Here is a 22,505-nt window from a genome sequence, read left to right as displayed (position 1 = left end):
TCAATGTGTATATTCTAAAAAAATGTGCACAAAACATGAAACAGTCAAACTAAACTGAAACAGCTGCTTAACTTGCAGCGCCACAAGGGGGCGTAGGAGACCTAAATATGTTAGTTACAAGGTGTGTAGTATAAGAACACATGAATTGTGTTTTGTTTTTTTCCTAGCAAGTTAAACTTGATATCATAAGGCAATACCATCTGAGTTGTCCTACTTTGCCAAATAGAAAGTCACAATTAATACATTTATGTTTGAATTAAATCCTTTTACTTGAAACACGTTTACTGTATGTTTCAGTGAACTCAGATGACTGTAGAGATCTGTGTGGATGGGCTTTGTACTTGTGTTTAAAGTTTGACATGAGTTTGGAATGCTCCTAAGATAATTATGAATTCATTCACCATCAGTAGAACTTATTCTGATCTACCTATGAGCTGCTACAAGCAGGGTTTGCGTTCTATGTTCTGACAAAAGAAAATGCCAGTCAACACAGGTCTTTAATCTGCAAATCAAAAGTGCTCATTTTAAATAGCTGGATTCAGGATGGCGAGCGCATAGTTGCGGCGGCGTAGCGTATGGCATTTACACTACGCCTCCGTAAGTTAGCGAGGCAAGTACATGATTCACAAAGTACTTGCCTGCTAAGTTACGGCGGCGTAGCGTAAATCGGGTGGGTGTAAGGGCGCCTAATTCGAATTCGGCTATGGGGGCGTGTTTTATGTTAATGGGGCTTGACCTGATGTGATTGACGTATTTTACGAACGGCGCATGCGCCGTCCGTGTACATATCCCAGTGTGCATTGCGGCAAAGTACGCTGCACGGTCCTATTGGTTTTGACGTGGACGTAAATGACGTAAATCGATTTTTGACGCGGGAACGGCGGCCATACTTAACATTACTATTCCAGCTATTTGATGGAATAACTTTAGGCCTGATAATGCGTTACGTAAACGGCGTATCTGTACTGCGTCGGCCGGGCGTACGTTTGTGAATAGGTGTATCTAGTGATTTACATATTCTACGCCGACCGCAATGGAAGCGCCACCCAGCGGTCAGCCTAAAAATTGCACTTTAGGATACGACGGTGTAAGACACTTACGCCGCTCGTATCTGAGCCTAATTTAAGCGTATCTGGTTACCAGAATACGCTTAAATTAGCGCCGGCCTAAGTCTTTCTGAATCCACCTAAAAGGCTTATATGCATTGTATTGTCATAAAAAGTGTTTGGGGACCTGGGTCCTACCCCAGGGGACATGTATCAATGCACAAAAAAAAGTTTTACAAACGTCCGTTTTTTTGGGAGCAGTGATTTTAATAATGCTTAAAGTGAAACAATAAAAGTTTTTCCCGGGTTTAGAAAAGTCCCTGCAATAAAATGACATCTGTAAAGGAAAAAGTAATTTAAAACTGATTGCGGCTGTAATGAATTGTTGGGTCCTGACAAAATTTCTAATTTTTAAAGGCTTATATGCATGGTATTGTCATAAAAAGTGTTTGGGGACGTGTGTCCTGCCCCAGGGGACATGTATCGATGCAAAAAATTGTTTTAAAAACTGAATTTTTTCGGGGAGGAGCAGAGAAAGCCGCCAAGGGACCCCAGAAGACCAGGATCGGGCCACTCTGTGCAAAACGAACTGCACAGTGGAGGTAAGTATGACATGTTTGTTATTTAAAAAAATATATATATTTGAACTTTTACAACCTCTTTAAGTGAAACAATAAAAGTGAAATATTCCTTTACATTTCGTACCTGGGGGTGTCTATAGTGTGCCTGTAAAGTAGCGCATTTTTACAGTGTTTAGAACACTCCCTGCACAAAATGACATTTCTAAAGGAAAAAAAGTAATTTCAAACTACTCGCAGCTATAAAAAATTGTTGGGTCCCGGCAATAAAAATAAAAGTAATTGAAAAAAACGACATGGGTTCCCCCCTCCCCCAGTCCATTACCAGGCCCTTTGGGTCTGGTATGAATATTAAGGGGAACCCTGCGCCATTTTATTTTTAAATGCTGTAGGGGTCCCCCTCAAAATCCATACCGGACCCTTCAGGGGGGACCCCCACGCATTTTTATTTTTATTTTTGGTTCGGGGTTCCCCTTAATATTCTTACCAGCCCAAAGGGCCTGGTAATGAACTGGGAGGGGAAACCCAATGCCGTTTTTTTCAATTACTTTTATCTGTATTGCCAGTACCCAACAATTCATTATAGCCGCGAGTAGTTTTAGATAACTTTTCCTTTAGAAATGTCATTTTTGCAGGGACTGTTCTAAACACGGGAAAAATGTGATACTTTACAGGCATACTATATATAGACGAAATTTAAAGGAATATTTCACTTTTATTGTTTCGCTTTAAGCATTATTAAAATCACTGCTCCTACACTACTAGAATAAGAAAAAGAGAATTGTTTCCAATGTCTCAAGATACCTCCAAATACTTTGTCATAAGGCCCTGTATTGGGGACACATCCTAGCAGTTTCATCCCTAGACTCTTTCTTGGCAAAGAGATTAACCAAGAATGATACAGTAGTGTCAGGACATGCACCTAGTGACCAAATGGATTCATCGTTCAAGAAAATAAAATATGACACCTGACTGGTCACTATTCGCAACAGGCTCTGGTTTTCAGTTAATAAATAGGCCTCCATGGCTGAGCATACTCAGTCTTGGGGTTTGCCTCCAAAACACTCCAAATATTAATTCCCATGATGTTATGGTGTTCTGAAGTTATGGTGGCCTTCATAAAACATACTATGCAATTTTCAGTGCTCACATAAACATGCATCTTTAACATAAACACCAGACCTAATACCTAGGTAATGAATGGGGGTGCTTTTGAAAGCGATGCAAAACTGGACTTTTTACCCCTTTTTTGCGTGTAAAAAGTGCCCTGCTAACGGTGCTAAAACAATCATCGCTTTAACGCTAATGGCCGGCGCTTTCAGTATGAAAGTAGCCATATGACTATGAGAAGGTTTATAAATGCCTCCTAAAGGCCTGATTCACCCTTATACAGGTTGCAGTTTGCATATTTCGGGTGCATTTTCCATTTTTCAATACACGCTTTTCATCCATTCAAGTCTATGGAACAAAAACCATAAAAAAAGTTCCTGGCCCTTTTCATAAAATGCACAGAAGTGAACTACATCCACAGGAACTCATGTTAAATGGACTGTAGTGTGTTTCTGCAAAACTGAAAACACACTAAAAAATGCATAGGTGTGAACCAGGCCTTAGTGTGGTGGTGTTTGTATTTTGATAGCTCTGTACTTTACATAGCTTCTGTAACTTTCAGAAACCCTTTAACCACTTAAGGACCGCCTCCTGCACATATACGTCGGCAGAATGGCACGGCTGGGCACAAGCATGTACAGGTACATCCTCTTTAAGTGCCCAGCCGAAGCTCCGTGACCGCGGGACCCGCGGACCTGATCGCCGCTGGAGTGCCGCGATCGGTCCCCGGAGCTGAAGAACGGGGAGAGCTGTGTGTAAACACAGCTTCCCTGTTCTTCACTGTGGTGCCGTCATTGATCGTGTGTTCCCTTTTATAGGAAAACACAATCAATGACGTCACACCTACAGCCACACCCCCCTACAGTTAGAAACACAAATGTCACACTTAACCCCTTCAGTGCCCCCTTGTGGTTAACTCCCAAACTGCAATTGTCATTTTCACAGTAAACAATGCATTTTTAATGCATTTTTTGCTGTGAAAATGACAATGGTCCCAAAATTGTGTCAAAATTGTCCATAATGTCGCGGTCACGAAAAAAATCGCTGATTGCCACCATTAGTAGTAAAAAATAAATAAAATTAATAACAATGCAATAAAACTATCCCCTTTTTTGTAAACGCTATCTATTTTGTGCAAACCAATCGATAAACGCTTATTGAGATTTTTTTTTTTACCAAAAATAGGTAGAAGAATACATATCGGCCTAAACTGATGAAGAAAAATATTGTTTTTATATATTTTTGGGGGATATTTATTATAGCAAAAAGTAAAAAATATTGCATTTTTTTCAAAATTGTCGCTCTATTTTTGTTTATAGCGCAAATAATAAAAACCGCAGAGGTAATTCAAATACCACCAAAAGACAGCTCCATTTGTGGGTAAAAAAGGATGCCAATTTTGTTTGGGAGCCACATCGCGCGACCGCGCAATTGTCAGTTAAATCGACGCAGTGCCGAATCGCAAAAACTGGCCAGGTCCTTTAGCTGCCTAAAGGTCCGGGTCTTAAGTGGTTAAAGTTCATTGTAATGTGTTTTATGGTGTGTCTTTTGTCAGTTTGTGTATTTGTGGTGATTATTTCATAACCATTAATGGGTATTGGTCAGTTGTTAGTGAAACTGGCATTTCTTTCTCGTACATCACAGGACACAGAGCGGCATATTCATTACTATACGGGTTATATGGAGTACCTTCAGGTGATGGACACTGGCAATCTCAAACAGGAAGTCCCCTCCCTATATAACCCCCTCCCATAGAGGAAGTACCTCAGTTTTTTCGCCAGTGTCTTAGGTGTTGGTCACAAATTAGCTTTGCTCCACGTCCTTGGGACCAGGGCAGGCTAAACGGATCTGTCCAAAGTGCCTCAGAGCTAAAGTGGACAGTACCCGGGCCCCAAGTCGAGGGGCGTTGCCTATAATGCTTCTCCTTGGAGGGCTGGACCCTGGGCCCAGGGCTTTGGTTGTTTAAAATCAAAAGTCTTCCTGTTGCCAGGGTGCTGTATAGGTGCAGGGCAGTAGGTGTTCCTTGGGACCCCAGTACCTGAAGGTCTAGTACGCTACCCACGGAGAAGGGGGAAGATTGGACCGCTTGCTATGCAACTGTCCTGCAGCTTGGAGCAGGTAAGGGGGGGTTTGCAGGACTTGGTCCGTCGTCTGGCCCCCCGGGGGAGATTCTGGTGGTTCAGCTTGGGTATGCTCTGCATTGGCTAATTGTTCCACTATGTCTGTTTATAGACAGGATGGTCTTATTTACCCCAGTACCTAGCCCCCCTTATTGTGTGCTTTCTCTGCTGCAAACCCGGCATCTATCCATGACAATAGGTCTATGGCCTGAGTTGTCTTACCTGCCAGGGTTTTTTCTTCCACTGCAGATTGTGCTGTTCACTTTCAGTGTATCCTCCAGCGGTGACATGCTCCCTCCATGCTGCGGCGCGCAGGTGCGCGTGTATGCGCGCGAATGTGCTCATATTTATGCGCACCATGGCACACACCGTTGTGCGCATGCTCGGTGGGGGAAGGCAGTCGATTTTGTCAGGAGGTAGGGGGCGTTCCCTCCTCACTGTTATCTTCGGCTCAGTTGTAAGCTGAAGGGCTGAGAGAAGGACACAGAGCGGTGGTGCTCCTAGGGGCACCCAGTGGCGTAAGAAGGGTATTGCAGGTCCGGAGCTTGCTCCCCAAGGACTATTGTTTTCTTTAAGCCTAAACCCTTGCAGCAGCTGGCAAGCAGCACAATAGTGGGAAATCAGTTTTTGAAAAGAAAAAAGCTGTTTTTCTCCCAGTAGCTCAGGGACATTAGGAAGGCCTATTTACCCTAGCTATATTATTTGTTTACTCCTTGCTACAACAGTTGGTTGTTGTTTTGCGGAGTACCTCGGTATTGTATCATGGCTCCCAAAGGCTCAGGAACCAGGGCTACAAAAAGCGCTAAAAAAACAAAGGGTTCCCCCTCTGATTCTGAGGATCTTAATCAGGCTATGCCAGATCTATCCTTGTCTAATAATCCAGAGGAGGTTGCCTCGGATGAGCCATCGGGTGCGTCTGGTGCTTCGGCTGGCCCTAACCTACCCAACCCTGTGTTCGTCACAGAGGATATGCTAGCTACCTCCTTGGGGGGCTAGAACAAAGATTGACAGCTATGTTTGCAAGTCCTTTTCCAGGCAAAAAAACGGGCTAGATCCCCATTGCCTAAACTCGCATCCTCGGATGCTGAGGTTCTTTCTCCTGAGGAATATGAATCTCAGGAGGATCAAGTGGAGCAGAACCTGGAGGGTTCAGAGGTTGAGGAGTCCACTATAGAGGAACCATTTTCAGCCTCCCAAGCAGAGAGTCTGTGGATCCAGTCTTTAACAGACATCGTCCGTTCGGCATTTAAATTGCCTCTGCTAGGGCCTCAAGTCCCTACGGTATCTTCTTTGGGCTCCTGGAAAGCGCCACTAAGTAGTGCTCTATTTCCGGTCCATCTTCTCTTGGAGGATCTGATATTTAAGGATTGGGTACGACCGGACAGAATATTCATACCTCCTAAGAGGTTTTCTGTCCTCTACCCTATGGAAGAAAAATTTTCCAAGAGATGGGTGCTCCCAGCTGTGGACGCAGCCATTTCCTGCGTAAATAAATCCTTGACTTGTCCAGTGGAGAACATACAGATGTTCAAAGACCCAGTCGATAAACGACTAGAAACTCTCTTGAAGGCTTCCTTTGCTACAGCAGGAGCAGTGGTGCAGCCGCTATTGCCATTTGTCAAGCGTTAAAGGACCAGACAAAACAGATGTTAAGGGATATTCCGGCCGAGCAGGCACGAGAATTAACCGACCTCCCCAGAGCCCTGTGTTTTGCGGTGAATGCTATAAAGGACTCCATCCAGCAGGCTTCCCGTTTGTCACTATTCTTGGTACACATGCAAAGGCTCTTGTGGCTAAAGAATTGGTCGGCCGAGACTCTGTGTAAAAAAAACTCTTAGTGGGCTTCCCCTTTCATGGAGGAAGACTTTTTAGAGAAGATCTGGATAAATACATTCAGACGATTTCTAGTGGCAAGAGCACTCTTTTGCCGGTCAAGAAGAGATCTCGAGGCCCCACGTTTAAGCGGCAGTTGTCGCCAACTCCGGGGGCCTTCGACCTCCAGGCAGTATCGACAGCCTCCTGCACGATCAAACTTTGGTAATAAGTCGCAGGGACAGGCCTCAGGTGGCAAGAGACCATGGTCTCGTAAGCCAGCAAAGGCAGCCCCCAAGACAGCTTTATGAAGGGGCGCCCCCACTCAATCGGGTGGGGGGAAGGCTTTGGTTCTTCTCAGAAATTTGGGAAGCCAATATTCCCGACAAGTGGGTCCTTTCCTTGGTAGCCACAGGCTACAAGATAGAATTTCCTTCTCTTCATTTTCAGGAATCAAGAGTTCCAAAATATCCGGTAAAGAAAGCATGTCTGCTGGCATCTTTGGATCGTCTTCTATTCCAGGGAGTAATTATAGAGGTACCAGCCCAGGAGTATGGGCTAGACGCCTAAACGCCTACCTAAGGGTTCGCTCCTTCCGGATGTAATCCGTACGGTCGGCAGCAGCTGCCTTGCAGCAAGACGATTATCTAGCCTCAATGGACATAAAGGATGCATATCTACATGTACCAATCTTTCAGGGGCATCAAAAGTTCCTACGCTTTGCAGTCGCAGGACGCCACTACCAATTTGTGGCTCTCCCCTTCAGGCTAGCAACAGCCCCCCGGGTGTTCACGAAGGTCCTGGCTCCCATCTTAGCCAATCTAAGGACCCAGGGCGTGTCGATCCTAGCTTACCTGGACGACCTCCTTATCATAGACCACTCTGCTTCCAGCCTAAATCGAGCAGTAGCCCTTACGGTTCAGTTCCTCGAGGTATTCGGCTGGGTTCTAAACCGAGAGAAATCGGCCTTGCAACCCACAAAACTGTTGGAATACCTCAGCATGCTACTAGACACGGAACAGCAGAGGGTGTTCCTACCTTTGGCAAAGGCCAAAGGTATCAGAGTTAATCCGGTTGGTTCAGAGCAAAAGAGAACCAACCATTCGCTTATGTATGCGATTGCTGGGCAAGCTAGTGGCCACCTTCGAGGCGGTACCTTATGCTCAGGCTCAAACTCGAGTCCTACAGGCGACCATTCTGTCAGCTTGGAACAAAGATCCAACAGCCCTGGATCTTCCTTTGACCCTCTCGTCAAAGGTCCGTCAAAGTCTCTGCTGGTGGCTAATCCCTCAGAATCTAATGAAGAGAAAATCTTTCAGTCCCATCATCTGGAAGTTAGTGACCACAGATGCCAGCCTAAAGGGCTGGGGAGCTGTCTTGGACGGACAGACTCAGCAGGGGACGTGGGCAGGGTCGGAGAGACTTCTGCCCATCAACATTCTGGAGATCAAAGCTGCACGGTTAGCCTTAAAGGCATGGACACCCAAGCTACAGGGGTCTCCAGTGAGGGTGCAGTCCGACAATGCCACGGCCGTGGCATATATAAACCACCAAGGGGGCACGAGGAGTGGACAACTTGCAGGCGGACTTCTTAAGTCGCCAGCAGCTGGTTCCAGGGGAATGGTCGCTCCATCCCCAGGTCTTTCAAGAGATCTGCCAGAAATGGGGATTTCCGGACGTAGACATCATGGCATCGAGGTTCAACAAGAAGCTGAACAAGTTCATGTCCAGGACGAGGGATCCTCTGGCCTGTGGAACCGATGCGTTGGTTTACCCTTGGTATCAGTTCAATCTACTGTATGCCTTCCCCCCGTTGCAGATGCTGCCCCGCCTGCTGCGTAGGATCCTGGTAGAGAACAAGCCAGTTATTCTGATAGCCCCAGCATGGCCCCGGAGGTCATGGTTCTCACTAATCGTGAGAATGTCAGTAGGGGAGCCCTGGACCCTTCCACTTCGTCCAGACCTACTCTCGCAAGGCCCGATCCTCCACCCTGCCTTACGGCATCTAAATTTGGCGGCTGATTCCCTGATTCTCAGGGGTAGGGGCCTGTCCAGCCAGGTGATTTCTATGCTGATTAAGGCTAGAAAGCCAGTCTCCAGAGTAATTTATTACAGGATTTGGAGGGCCTACGTGGTCTGGTGCGAGTCCCAAAAATGGCATCCTCGCAAGTACACCATTGACAGAGTGTTAAGTTTTCTCCAGCTAGGAGTGGACAAAAACTTGGCCTTAAGCACTATCAAGGGACAGATTTCAGCCTTGTCAGTGTGGTTTCAGAGGCCTTTGGCCACTCACTCTCTAGTTAAGACTTTTTTGCAGGGGGTCTTACGCATTAACCCCCCTATCAAATCTCCGCTTTGTCCGTGGGATTTGAATCTTGTTTTGTCGGCTCTACAAAAGCAGCCCTTTGAACCTCTGGCAGAGGTTCCGTTGGTATTACTGACTAGGAAGTTAGTATTTTTGGTTGCTATGGCTTCTGCTAGAAGAGTATCAGAGCTGGCAGCCTTGTCTTGTAAAGAACCATACCTCATTCTGCATAAAGACAGGGTGGTTCTCCGTCCACATCCGTCTTTTCTGCCTAAGGTTGTGTCCAGTTTTCACTTAAACCAGGATTTGATTCTACCATCCTTTTTTTTAAAGCCCACTTCTAGAAAGGAAGGCTTGCTGCACACCTTGGATATTGTCAGGGCCATGAAGGCCTACCTCAAGGCTACAGAAAAGATTTGAAATACGGATACATTGTTCATCCTGCCGGAAGGACCCAAGATGGGTCAGGCGGCAGCTAAAGCTACCATCGCTAGATGGATTAAGCAGTTAATCAGTCAGGCCTACGGCTTGAAGAGGTTGCCCCCTCCTCTGTCTATTAAGGCCCATTCTACTAGGGCCATGAGCGCATCCTGGGCAGCACACCACCAGATCTCTATGGCTCAGGTTTGCAAGGCGGCAACCTGGTCATCGGTCCACACGTTCACAAAATTTTACCAATTGGACGTTAGAAGGAGGGCCGATGCAGCCTTTGGACAGGCAGTGCTGCAGGCTGCGATTTGAGACCTTGGTTAATTAATAATTTAATTAAATTAATCAGATTAATTATTTTTTGTTGGATTTAATTTGGATTTATTATGATTTAAAGGATACTTTCTGATGTAAATCTTCTGGTTGAGATGTCTCCCTCTCCTCATTTAAGCATTGCTTTGGGACATCCCGTATAGTAATGAATATGCCGCTCTGTGTCCCGTGATGTACGAGAAAGAAAAAGGGATTTTTAATACAGCTTACCTGTAAAATCCTTTTCTTGGAGTACATCACGGGACACAGAGCTCCCACTCCTCTTATGGGGACCATTTTGGGATGCATACTGCTTGCTACAAAACTGAGGTACTTCCTCTATGGGAGGGGTTATATAGGGGGGGGACTTCCTGTTTGAGATTGCCAGTGTCCATCACCTGAAGGTACTCCATATAACCCGTATAGTAATGAATATGCCGCTCTGTGTCCCGTGATGTACTCCAAGAAAAGGATTTTACAGGTAAGCTGTATTAAAAATCCCTTTTTTTCTAACACTTGGCTTTTTGATTGTGCCAAAAAAAAATCTTTTACAATATATTAATAAAATCTGTGATAGATTTAGTATGATCCAATTACTGCTGCCATAAGTAACCCTTTCTCTGGTGTTCTGTGCCAGACCATTTCAGTTTTATATGCCTTCTTGGTTACGGCAACAGCACCCTACAAGGTGAACGATCTACTATTGGCCACTCTACTCAGGTGGCCAAAACTTGTGCTGAGCCTGCCCTTAACCACTTAAGCCCCGGACCATATTGCTGGTAAAAGACCAGAGCACTTTTTGCGATTCGGCACTGCGTCACTTTAACTGACAATTGCGCGGTCGTGCGACGTGGCTCCCAAACAAAATTGGCGTCCTTTTTTCCCCACAAATAGAGCTTTCTTTTGGTGGTATTTGATCACCTCTGCGGTTTTTAGTTTTTGCGATATAAACAAAAATAGAGCGACAATTTTGAAAAAAAATTATACTTTTTACCATAATAAATTTCCCCCAAAAATATATAAAAAAACAATTTTTTTTCCTCCGTTTAGGTCGATATGTATTCTTCTACATATTTTTCGTAAAAAAAAATCGCAATAAGAGTTTATTGATTGGTTTGCGCAAAAGTTATAGCATTTACAAAATAGGGGGTAGTTTTATGGCATTTAAATTTTTTTACTAGTAATGGCGGCGATCAGCGTTTTTTTTTTTTTTTTTTTTTAGTACTGCGATTTTTTTTGGTACTGCGACATTATGGCGGACACTTCGGACACTTTTGACACATTTTTGGGACCATTGGCATTTTTATAGCGATCAGTGCTATAAAAATGCATTGATTACTATAAAAATGCCACTGGCAGGGAAGGGGTTAACACTAGGGGGCGGGGAAGGGGTTCTAACTGTAGGGGGGTGGCCTCACTAGGGGAAATGACTGTTCGCTGTTCATACATTGTATGAACAGATGGTCAGGCATTTCTCCCCTGACAGGACCGGGAGCTGTGTGTTTACACACACAGCTCCCAGTCCCCGCTCTGTAACGAGCGATCGCGGGTGCCCGGCGGTGATCACAACCGCCGGGCACGCGCATGCGCCCCTAGTGGCCGCTTTGAGAGCGCAGGAGAGGCGACCTGCCGCCGTAGAACTGCGGGGGCTGGTCGGCATGTAGTTAAAGTTCATTGTACCCTTAATTTTGCTTTTCCCAATTACTCCAAAGCATTTCACCAAAATGATGAAATTTATTGAATTCTACCAAACTTTGCTGGAATTTCAGAGTAAATTAAAACTCTTGATTATCCCTCAACTCTTTGTTAAGCACTGTGTCAGCAGACGCTGACAGTTTTTTTTTTGTTTTTTGTTTGTAGACAAATCAATATGGTTAGGGTGACTGGGTGTCATTGTGATCACACAATTGTGAATTGTGCTGATCAATTCCTAATTATTAGTGTCCACTACATGCAGATCACCGGTTATTGTTTTCTCTTCCAGCAGGCACTGTACTGTGGAATGCTAAAGTACAGATTGCTGTTATGTAGGTGTAAATAAATTATTGTAAACATAATACTGGTTTAAATTATTTTTTTAAATCTGCTTTGATTTCAACTTTCATTTATTTTAGTGTGAAAAATTACTCACTTGTTCAATTTGTGCAGTTTTTTGTTTTACTATTTTGTACAATAAATTAAATAAAATGGTACATAAACACCACACTAAAGATTTAAGATGTCTTTATAGTTTAAATTAGGTTTTACAAACATAGGCATTGATCTATCACCTCTTTTTCTGTTTATAAAACACAAACCACAAAGACGGCCTCTCATAAAGAAGGTTTATAGGGACCATTGTGGATCAGACATTAACAGTCTGTTATTGGAGGATATTCTAACAGACATGTAAGAAAAAGATTTGCTGAACCAGTACTGAATGTGATTTAGAAAATACTAAGGCCGTTGTACCAGGGTAACCGCCAGGCAACTAACATTCAACAGCAGATTTTGACCAGATCATCAGAACTGGCCCAAATTTGCATAGTGTATGGTCAGCTTTAGGCATTAGATCAACAGGATAGACCTTATTCAGAGGTGGGATTTTAGGCTTGTGACATCTTACAGTAAATAACAAATGGGTTTCTTATTGTTTGTGTAGTCTGCAGACTATAATGTTGAGATAATGGTGGATTATTTTTGAAATTTGCATCAGATGGTATGAAAGACCTCACAAAAAATTGAACCCTTCTTCATGTACATTACAAAAAGTAAACACGTTCGATAGTTACACTCCATCTAATTCTGAACGGAGTAGTGGAATTCTGTTTATGAATGTGATAGAGAAGTTTTTTGTATTTTTCAGCTGACACTTTGAGTGAAGCAGCTCAAACTTGAATTACATTTTACAGTGTTATAAAGACTGGAATTTCTTCATACAGCACCTCCCTCCCACTCAGTCATATTCCATCTGCTTTTTCTCTTTTATTGCTGTTAATTGAAATTCTTGTTAAGTGCAGAGAATGTATCCACAAGGCATTTGGTAACGTGTTTGGGGTGCCTTTAAGAGTAATAAGCTTGTATAAATGATTGATTGTGTTTCTGAATGCTTACATTGATGTGTTTTGCATACATATGGATCTGACATCTATATACACAGGGGCCCAGATTCAAGAAGCAATTGCGCCCGTGTAACCATAGGTTACACGGCGCAATTGCTTACTTGCGCCGGTGTAACGAATGCTCCTGATTCAGGAACCTCGTTACACCGACTGCAGCCTAAAATCTGCGCGGCATAAGGCTCTTATGCCACGCAGATTTTAGGCTGCATTCTTGCGTGGGCCGCTAGGGGGCGCTCCCATTGTGATCAGCGTGTAGTATGCAAATTGCATACTACCACTGATTCACAAACTTGCGCGGGCCCTGCGCAAGCCAGGTACGGAGTTTCCGTACGGCAACTTTAGCGCAAGGCTGCCCCTTCTAATAGTAGGGGCAGCCAATGCTAAAGTATAGCCGCCGCTCCCGCGACGTGAAATTTGAATTTCACGTCGTTTGCGTAAGTGATTCGTGAATGGCGCTGGACGCCATTCACGTTCACTTTGAAGCAAATTTGCCGCAATGCACGTCGGGAAAGTTTCGGGATCATTTACATTTTGCGCGCTTACGCCGGGCAATTTTGCCGGCGCGCCGTCGCAATTTACGGAGCTACTGCTCCGTGAATCGAGGGCAGCGCAAAATATTTGCAGGGGCGTAGGGCAAAATCGTTGCCCTGCTCCCCCGCAAATATCGCGCAAATGTACCTGAATTTGGGCCAAGGCCTTTCTGTGGTCCCAGCATACTACTAACCCATGGCCATGTGTTCTTAAATTGTATCTAAACCCAAAAACAGAAATGTAACTTATTGAATCTTACCAGTTATTCTATGTGGTTGCTGCATAAGTTTTCTTTTCTTCCCCTTTATTTTCACCTGTTAATCTTGAGAATAGCACAATTCCTGTCCTAGGATGGCTATGCTTACTCCTCCAATGTATTAATGGATTCATGGTTGTCATACTAGGCAGCTCCCCCGGTTTGGACTATAAACCTGTGTTTCAATCGATCTCTGTTACATGGGAGAATGTGGAATGTAGTTTACATAGGGTAGCTTGAAAGAAAAAATATATATATTTTATTTTCATTTATAGTATATTACAAGGACACTGCATTTGTGACAAAATCAGCAAGTATTTTCAGTTCTTGCTGAATATGAAGTTAGTCTAAAAAAAAACGAATGCAGCCACCACATCTAAGGGCTCTTGCATAAAAATGGTTGCAAGTAAAATGTCCTCTAGTGTAAAATTCCCAGTGGTTTTCTATGCCCAAGGAGCCACAGCTGGTGCATACAGTCAGCAATAGAAGTAAATGACTGTGCGAGCTTGTACTCTTGTAAACGCCAATGCTCTTTTGCATCAGCATTTATCTGCTCATGTGCTTATGACATATTCCCTGAACATTAACCTTGTGAGCCTGAGCCCTGCAGATATGCAGGTGCAAACATATACAGCCATTAATTTCTATGGTCAGTTGTTCGTGCCACCAAGTGTGGGAAAATCCTGGGAATTTTAGGCTAGAGAACTTTTGCACCTGCAAATGTGCGGGTGCATGAGTCCTAAGCACTGGTAAGCTTCAATACATTACATTTTTGTTTATGTGTTTAGACATTTTTAATAATGTCTATTATTTGCTAAAGCTGCAAAGAGATAAAGGTTGTTGTCCCTAAATGCTGAACTCAGTATTTCCAAATCTGAGACTAGGAGGTAGTCTGTATTTGGGTTAAGTAAAATAAGTAAAAAAAAAAAAAAGAAATAGATATGATATTTTTCTAAAAGCATTCTATAAATCTAACACCTGTCCCTTTTGCCCCAAAGACACCAAGCATATTTATACTTTTTTTATTCCAGCCATTAGCTAATATTTGAACATTTTAGTTAGAGTTGTGGCAGATCTCATTTAAAATGTTCAGAACTTTTCCAAGCTTACAACAAAATGCTCTTTACAAATTTAATGGGTTCCCAAGAGGTGGCTTTACTCTCTGTGCTCCCAGACTTTCTAACTTTAAGTTGTATTTAAAAAAAATATATATATTTTCATGGAATTTTCAGGTGAAGCTTTGTCAATCAGCACAATAAAAAGTGGGTCTTCCGTTTTGCCAAAAGTGGCATTCTACTCTACAACAGGAGTGGCCTGTACAGTCTGTTATGAAGATATTACAGTTTTATTTTTAAACTCAAGTTGGGTTTTTGGGTTAATAGCTGAACATTCAACAAACTGTTTTATGTACATGATGTCAGCTGGAATCCTTAATTGACTACACTGTTAGCTGAGATGGTGTCTAAGCTGGAGGTAGAGGTGATAAACATGAATATTTCATTATGGAATGAGAAGAGTTGTTACTACTTCAGGTTATGGCTTGTTAAATCTCTGGAGAGTTTCATTATTTACAAACTGTTTAATTTGCGCTCAATAAAATGCCTAATTATCCTAGGTATAATGAAAGACTTGAGCATTTAATCCAGTTTTCATGATGACTAATCCTTGGAGAGTTAAGCTGCAAGCCTTTATTGATTAATTTATTATGGCTCTATATCCTTTATAATGAGTTATTAACTGAGGTAAAGTATTAATATTTAATGATTTTTAGGAGCAAAATGCTATTTCATCAGGATTGCATTTTGTCCTTATTAGGTATTTGCAATATCGCAAAAATGTGTTTAATCACAGTGAATGGGTTGAGGCAGACTTCAATTTACCATTTTGATATATAAACTGTAAATTTAGATCATTTACAGTAATTCAGCATTACCAAAGAACTATAGACCCAATGGTAAAAGAAGTGTAATGAAATATGACTGGGCAGTCTACAGGGACCGTTATTAATGAAGAAAAATGGTGGTAAGATTTGCATCTGCCTATAAATTATACTAAATATTATGATGGTAGTGTTGCCCTTAACGATAAATAATCTGGGGAATTCAATAAAGCTCTTTTTTGTTGGTAGTTCCCTTTAGAACTTCCTGCACGCAATTCAGACAGGCATTTGCTCTAATTTCAGTAACATTACGGACACGTGCCAAATTCATGTAGGTTTAACTACTGCCAATTTAAAAGCCTGTCATTATGGCAACAACACATTCTTAAAGAGTTGCAGCCGGTTCACAGATTAGGAAGCTAGCGGTAATTAAGACCAGCTCTGATCTGGCTTACGTAGGTGTGCCAGCACTCAGCGTGGGAAATGTATGTGCTGGGAATCTGTCATGAACATGATAGCCTCCCTGGCCCCATTCACCTGTCAGCTGGGAGATTCCTCTGCCGAAAGATAAATGTAAACAAAGGGGTCCTGGACAGTGATGATGTCACTTCCCAAATATGGCAATGCTCAGATTTGGGAAATTACTTGAGTCTCTGGTTAAGTGGAAACTGAGAGACTAGTTGGCCATTAGACCACCTTACATTTGATTGACAGTGACTATTAATTCACACATTGCAATGCGCTATAAATCAGCAGCAGGGGAGACCTAATGGGAAACCAGTCTCTGCAGACCACTAAGCTCTGAAGAAAGGGGTACGCCCCTGAAACGCGTCAGCTGTAATATTGACTGTTGGTTCAAACGATTATTCGTGTTCCACTGATGTTGCTGGATATCTGCTGCACTCATTTTAAAGCCTGATTTTAACTCCAATTTTGTGAGTATAACTATTGATTTTAATATTTGAATAAATACATTTTATCAGTATCACACTAGGTCGGTGCGCCCTCCGCTCCTTTTTTTTCTCTTTTATAGTTCTATGAATTCCCACGATTCTGAGGAGGGCTGCAAGACTCTAGAGGATAACTTTTAATTGAACTGCACCACCTCATAGCACTTCCCGAAAATACCAGAGCGCAGGAGATTTGTTTTTGTATATCTACAGAGGGGCTCACAGCAGGGGTCTGGTGCGTCCCTGTTCACTATTTTAGGTCCAATTTCAGTCCAAATGTTTGGCTGAATTCGGACCTGAAACGGACCAGAAGACACACAGGACTCCTGGGCAATTCTCTCTGGAGAAGTGTGAACTGGCTTCATAGAAGAGCTAGTCACAATCTCCTGACTTGGAAATTGGATACGGAGATACCCGCATTTAATTGGCAATAGTGTGAACCCAGCCTAAAGGGAGTCTGACACCCTTTCTTCATTCCCCTCAATGAGTTAAGTGTAAAAGGTTTTATTTACATTTAGAATGGGTGTCTTGAGTGTGTGCATCATTTTAAAGGGTGCCTTGACTTAAAAGGTTGAGAAACGCTGGTCTAGTATATTAAAAATACATTGTGTGTCATTGTTGACCGTCTTCTAAAATTGTTAAAGTGGTTGTAAACCCAACCACACAACTTGCACCTACAGGTAAGCCTAGATTAAGGCTTACCTGTAGGTGCAAGAAATATCTCCATAACCTACACGGTTAAGGAGATATTTTCACAAAAACGGGCACCGATGTCTACGGCGCATGCGCGCCATAGACAATGGCGCAGGTGCACTGAGCGTGCGGTTTTTGTGAATGGTAAATGCGGGGTTAATGCCGTATTTTTCACGCATGCGCAGGGATCTGCCGGTCCTTTCTCTTGCAGGGTTTGTTTTTTAAAAAGGGTTTACTTCCTCTTTAATAACTGGCTATTGCTGGCTTCACTGCCCTAGACAAAATTTGCAGTAAGTTAAGTTAGGCCTCTTACATACATTTTCTTGGACAGCACCAAAGCAATTTAGAGGTCGTGGTGGAGCCAAGTGGGCTGAGTCAGCCCCTGACTTCTTAGACCCCTTGCTCATGAGACCATCTAGAAACATTGCGTCCCTCCCGGTGTTTTAGTGATCCTGGAAAAGACAGTTGCAGTGACCAGGCAGCCTGTCAAAGTCTAAATAGATAGACTTAAATAAATAATATAAATTATATTACCAAAAGTATTGGGACACGTGCCTTTATACGCACATTAACTTTAATGGCATCCCAGTCTTAATCCGTAGGGTTCCATGTTGAGTTGGCCCACCCTTTGCAGCTATAACAGCTTCAACTCTTTGGAAAGGTTTAGGAGTGTGTCTATGGAAATGTTTAACGATTCTTCCAGAAGCGCATTTTTGAGATCAGGCACTGATGTGGATGAGAAGGCCTAGCTCGCAGTCTCCACTCTAATTCAGCCAAAAGGTGTTCTGTTGGGTTGAGGTCAGAACTCTGTGCAGGCCTGTCAAGTTCCTCCACCCCAAACTCGCTCATTCATGTCTTTATGGACCTTGCTTTGTGCAGTAATGTTGGACAAGGAAGGGACCACCCTCAAACTGTTCCTACAAAGCTGGGAGCATGAAATTGTCCAAAATGTCTTGGTATGCTGATGCCTTAAGAGTTCCCTTCACTGAAACTAAGGGGCCAAGCCCAACACCTTAAAAACAACCCCACACCACAATTCCCCCCTCCACCAAATGAATTAGGCCTTCTCATCCACATCAGTGCCTGACTTCACAAATGTGCTTCTGGAAGAATGGTCAAACATTCCCATTGGCACACTCCTAAACCTTGTGGACAGCCTTCCCATAAGAGTTAAAGCTGTTATAACTTCAAAGAGTGGGCCAACTCAATATTGAACCCTACGGACTAAGACTGGGATGCCCTTAAAGTTCATGTATGTGTAAAGGCAGGTGCCCCAATACTTTTGGTAATATAGTGTATATATCAGGGATATGCAATTAGCGGACCTCCAGCTGTACAAATCCCATCATGCCTCTGCCTCTGGGTATCATGCTTGTAGCTGTCAGAGTCTTGCTATGCCTCCTGGGACTTGTAGTTGTACAACAGCTGGAGGTTCGCTAATTGCATATCCCTGGTATATATAAACTAATCAAAATTGAGAAATAATCAAAAAATAAGTAGATATCTCTCCCTCTGCGTTTATGAAAAATAAAATAAAATAAAAATACCAAAAGCTGCTACTGTATATAAAAAACTGTATCAGAAATATGTTTAAAATTAAATTCAAGCATTAATAGCGCTAAAAAAGTTTTTGAAAATGATACACAGTCCACTGTGGAAGTAGCTGGATGAAAAGAAAAGATAAGTAAACAAAGGATTGTTGCAGATATTTGTCCCGGACGATCACCTTCACCACACTGATTGTATAACGATCCCCCAAAAGTTAATTCACTTACCAGATATTATCGGGTTAAAGGCATATCTTTAGGTGGTTATCAGCAAACTCTGCATGCAAACTCTGCATCCGATAGTGCTGGATTATTAAGTAGGTATTACGTGTCTGTAATCAGCAAATGCTGCATACCTCCATCAGATATTACTGGGTAAAGGCATATCTTTAGGTGATTGTTATCAGCAAACTGCGTATGTCTCCATCCGATAATGCTGGATTATTAAGTAGGTATTGCGTGTCTGTAATCAGCAAACGCTGCATACCTCCATCTAAATGTTGCTCATCACAAGCAAAAACACAAGGGTGCACATAGCGTAATCCAATAACAAAAGGTTTGTTTATTAAAATAATCCCTTATAGGTGTACACTTACAATGTAATAAATGTTAAAAACATAAGTCAAATCTACTTATGATGTCGTTCACTCCTGGTGTACATCTCACCGCTACGGCGGTGTTCACAGGTTAGGCAAGCAGAGGATTCAAAGGTGTGGGTTGCCTCGTGGTTTATGTTTACTCCAAGTGGGTATATGTTAAATGCTGTAGACTCAGCGCACACTCTGATCATATTGTTCAGTGAGCTGATCACAATCTTCATCAATCGCTCTGTGTGTGGTGCCCCAACATGCTGTCACCCACAGAGCGGGTAAAACAACCGGGTTTATATTTCAAATCTCATTTGTGGTTAAACCCTCACAATTAATAAAAAATAAAATTGTAATCATTCATTGCATGGATTAAAATTATATATACATCTTACTCAGCATTATGAAATTCATCGAATTATACTAAAACCTATAAAATATCATCTACAAAATTTCATCCATAAAATCAATAATCACTAATAAAACAATTTAAATCCAACTCAACGTTCATTCCTCTCGGACTAAGGGTATCAGGTAAATAAATCCATTTTGTTTCAAATTTGGATAGTTCCCTTATCCTATTGCTTCCTCTCCAAGCAGAGTGCATTTTTTCTACCCCCCAGAATTTTAATCCCGAGGGATCACTCTTATGTTTAATTTTAAAGTGTATAGAAACACTGTGTTCCCTGTAACCTATCTTGATGTCATTAATGTGCTCCGATACACGTTTGCCTAAAGTGTGTTTAGTGCGACCAATATACATTACATTGCAAGGGCACTGGAGTGCATATACTACGTAAGTGGACATACATGAGATGAAATATTTTATTTTGAATGTCCTGTGATTAGCGGTCGATTGAAACTCGGTTACTTCTTTCAATCTCGTATGTACTTGTCGGCAGGATATACATCTCCGGCAAGCATGAAATCCTGGACTGTCCCAGAACTTAGTGGGTCTAGTTGGTGGATTTAATATTTTTTTGACCACTTCATCTCCAAAGGATTGTCCTTTTCTGTAAATAAATACAGGATTATCTGGAAGGGCTTTAGTTCGAATGTTATCGGTGCTTAGCAACGCCAAATATTTTTTTTAAATGGCTTCCACCTCTTTATATTGTGCATGATTGTCATGGAAGCATGAATCAGACGTACAAAACAGATAAATGAATAAGAAGATTTTATTGGAAACCAAACAGCAAGGTTAAAGTCCACACAGACGATCGAAACAGCCAGAAGAGTCGTCCAACAGTGCCAGGGTCGATAGCCAGGGGTGAGAGTCAGCCAAGCCGGAGTCTGTAGCCAGAGACGGGGTGAAACGAAGCCGTGCATCAGGAACCGGAAGGAACGTCCGAGGCCGGGTCGGAAACCAGGAGCAGGCAGCACGATCACAGAAGGGGTGTCAGGCGAAAGGCCCAAGCGAGGAAATGCTGCAGCTGCCGTCCTATATATATGCTGAGCAGCCAGCTCCTCCCAGTGGAAAGGAGGAGCCGCAGGGTGTGACACGTTACAAGAACCCCAGGAAGCAAGATGGCTGCTCGCACAGGTCAGTGATGAGGAGCCTGCAAAGAGGTAAGACCATGACAATGATAGGCACTAATAAAGCTCCATTCGTGTTTAGTATCCTTTTGTTTAGTTTTTTCAATCAAACAACCGCTTTGGGGTACTTTATGTATCTCATTAATAGCCATATCTAAAACTGTAGTGTCATATCCCTTCTCTACAAAGCGTTTTTTTAAAACCGGTGCTTGTATTGCGTAATCATCACCTTGTGTGCAATTCCTCCTCACTCTTGTGTCGGATGGTGTTCACTGTGGATCGACTAGTAACTATTTAGATCTGTAGGTTTGAAAAAACATTTAGTCACCAATTGGCGGTCAATGAGCAACACTGTGACGTCTAAATAGTTGATAGTTTACCGACTCCATTGGCATTCTAGTTTGATGTTACTACCATTTTTGTTCAGATCATTAACAAACGTAACTAAGGAGGATTCTGAGCCCGTCCATATAAAGAAGAGATTGTCAATGAATCTTTTATCAAATAAAAGCTCTCTTTTACGTTGTCTATATATGAATTGGTCTTCCCATGTGCTCATAAAAAGATTTGCCAGCGATGGGGCAAGTTTAGCGCCATAGTAGAAACTGGGGGATTAAGGACATTAGGTGCAATAAGCCCTCGTAAAGCTGGAACCCCTTTGAAAATAACTCTGGGTTTTTCAGGTAGCAATTCCTTTAACACCACATCATTCCTAGCGATGTGCCAGTGTTTGTTAATTAGGTGTTTAATGCTCCTATGTTGGATGGAGTATGAAGTGATAAACGGCACACCCACTGGGAATACAGCACAATCACGGGGGCCTTTCTCAATCAGCAACTCCTTACGATTAGTAATCCTCACAGATTCCAAAGTGTCTCTTAAAAAATCACTCTGATAACCCTTTTCTAGGAAACGGCGGGTCAACACTTCAGCCTGTTTAAGAAATTCGTGTGAATCAGAACAATTCCTACGAAGTCGTAAGTATTGACTCTTTGGCACAGCTTTAAGCCAAGAACTGTGGTGGCAACTATTCATAGGGATAAATGAATTCCGATCAGTCACCTTAAAGAAAGTAGAGGTGACAAATTGGTTATCTCCTATCCGAATATTTAAATCTAGATAATGAATTTCAGTCTGGCTAGCATCAAATTTATGATGAATCCCTCTTTGGTTATGGTTCAAGAAGACCATAAACTCAACCAAATCAACATATGGGCCTTCCCATAGGAGGAGGATGTCATCGATGTACCTAGCCCAAAGGTCTATCTGGGGTACATCATCGGAAAAGATAACATCCTCCTCCCACTTGGCCATAAATAAATTGGCCAAGCTGGGTGCGTATTTAGCGCCCATAGCTACGTCAGTTTCTTGTCTATAAAAACTGCCCTCGAACCAGAAATAGTTAGAGGCAGCAGCAAATTTTAAAAGAGACATGAGAAAGTTGATCTGTTTAGTGGGAAGAGAAGCGCCCTTAACAAGGAAATGCTCCACAGCCTCAAGTCCTAATCCATGAGGGATAACGGTGTAAAGTGACGTAACGTCTATAGTTACCATCCATACATCAGTTTTTGGGATAATACCAGACAAAAGGTTAATGATATGCCTTGAGTCTTTAACATAGGATGGCAAAGTCTGCACTAATGGCTGCAGGAAAAAGTCCACATATCTGCCCACCCGGGAAGTAATGGAATCAATCCCACTGACAATGGGACG

The sequence above is a fragment of the Rana temporaria genome, chromosome 2 (genome assembly GCF_905171775.1).
Source record: "Rana temporaria chromosome 2, aRanTem1.1, whole genome shotgun sequence".
NCBI lineage: Eukaryota > Metazoa > Chordata > Amphibia > Anura > Ranidae > Rana > Rana temporaria.
This window is presented reverse-complemented; position numbering follows the sequence as displayed.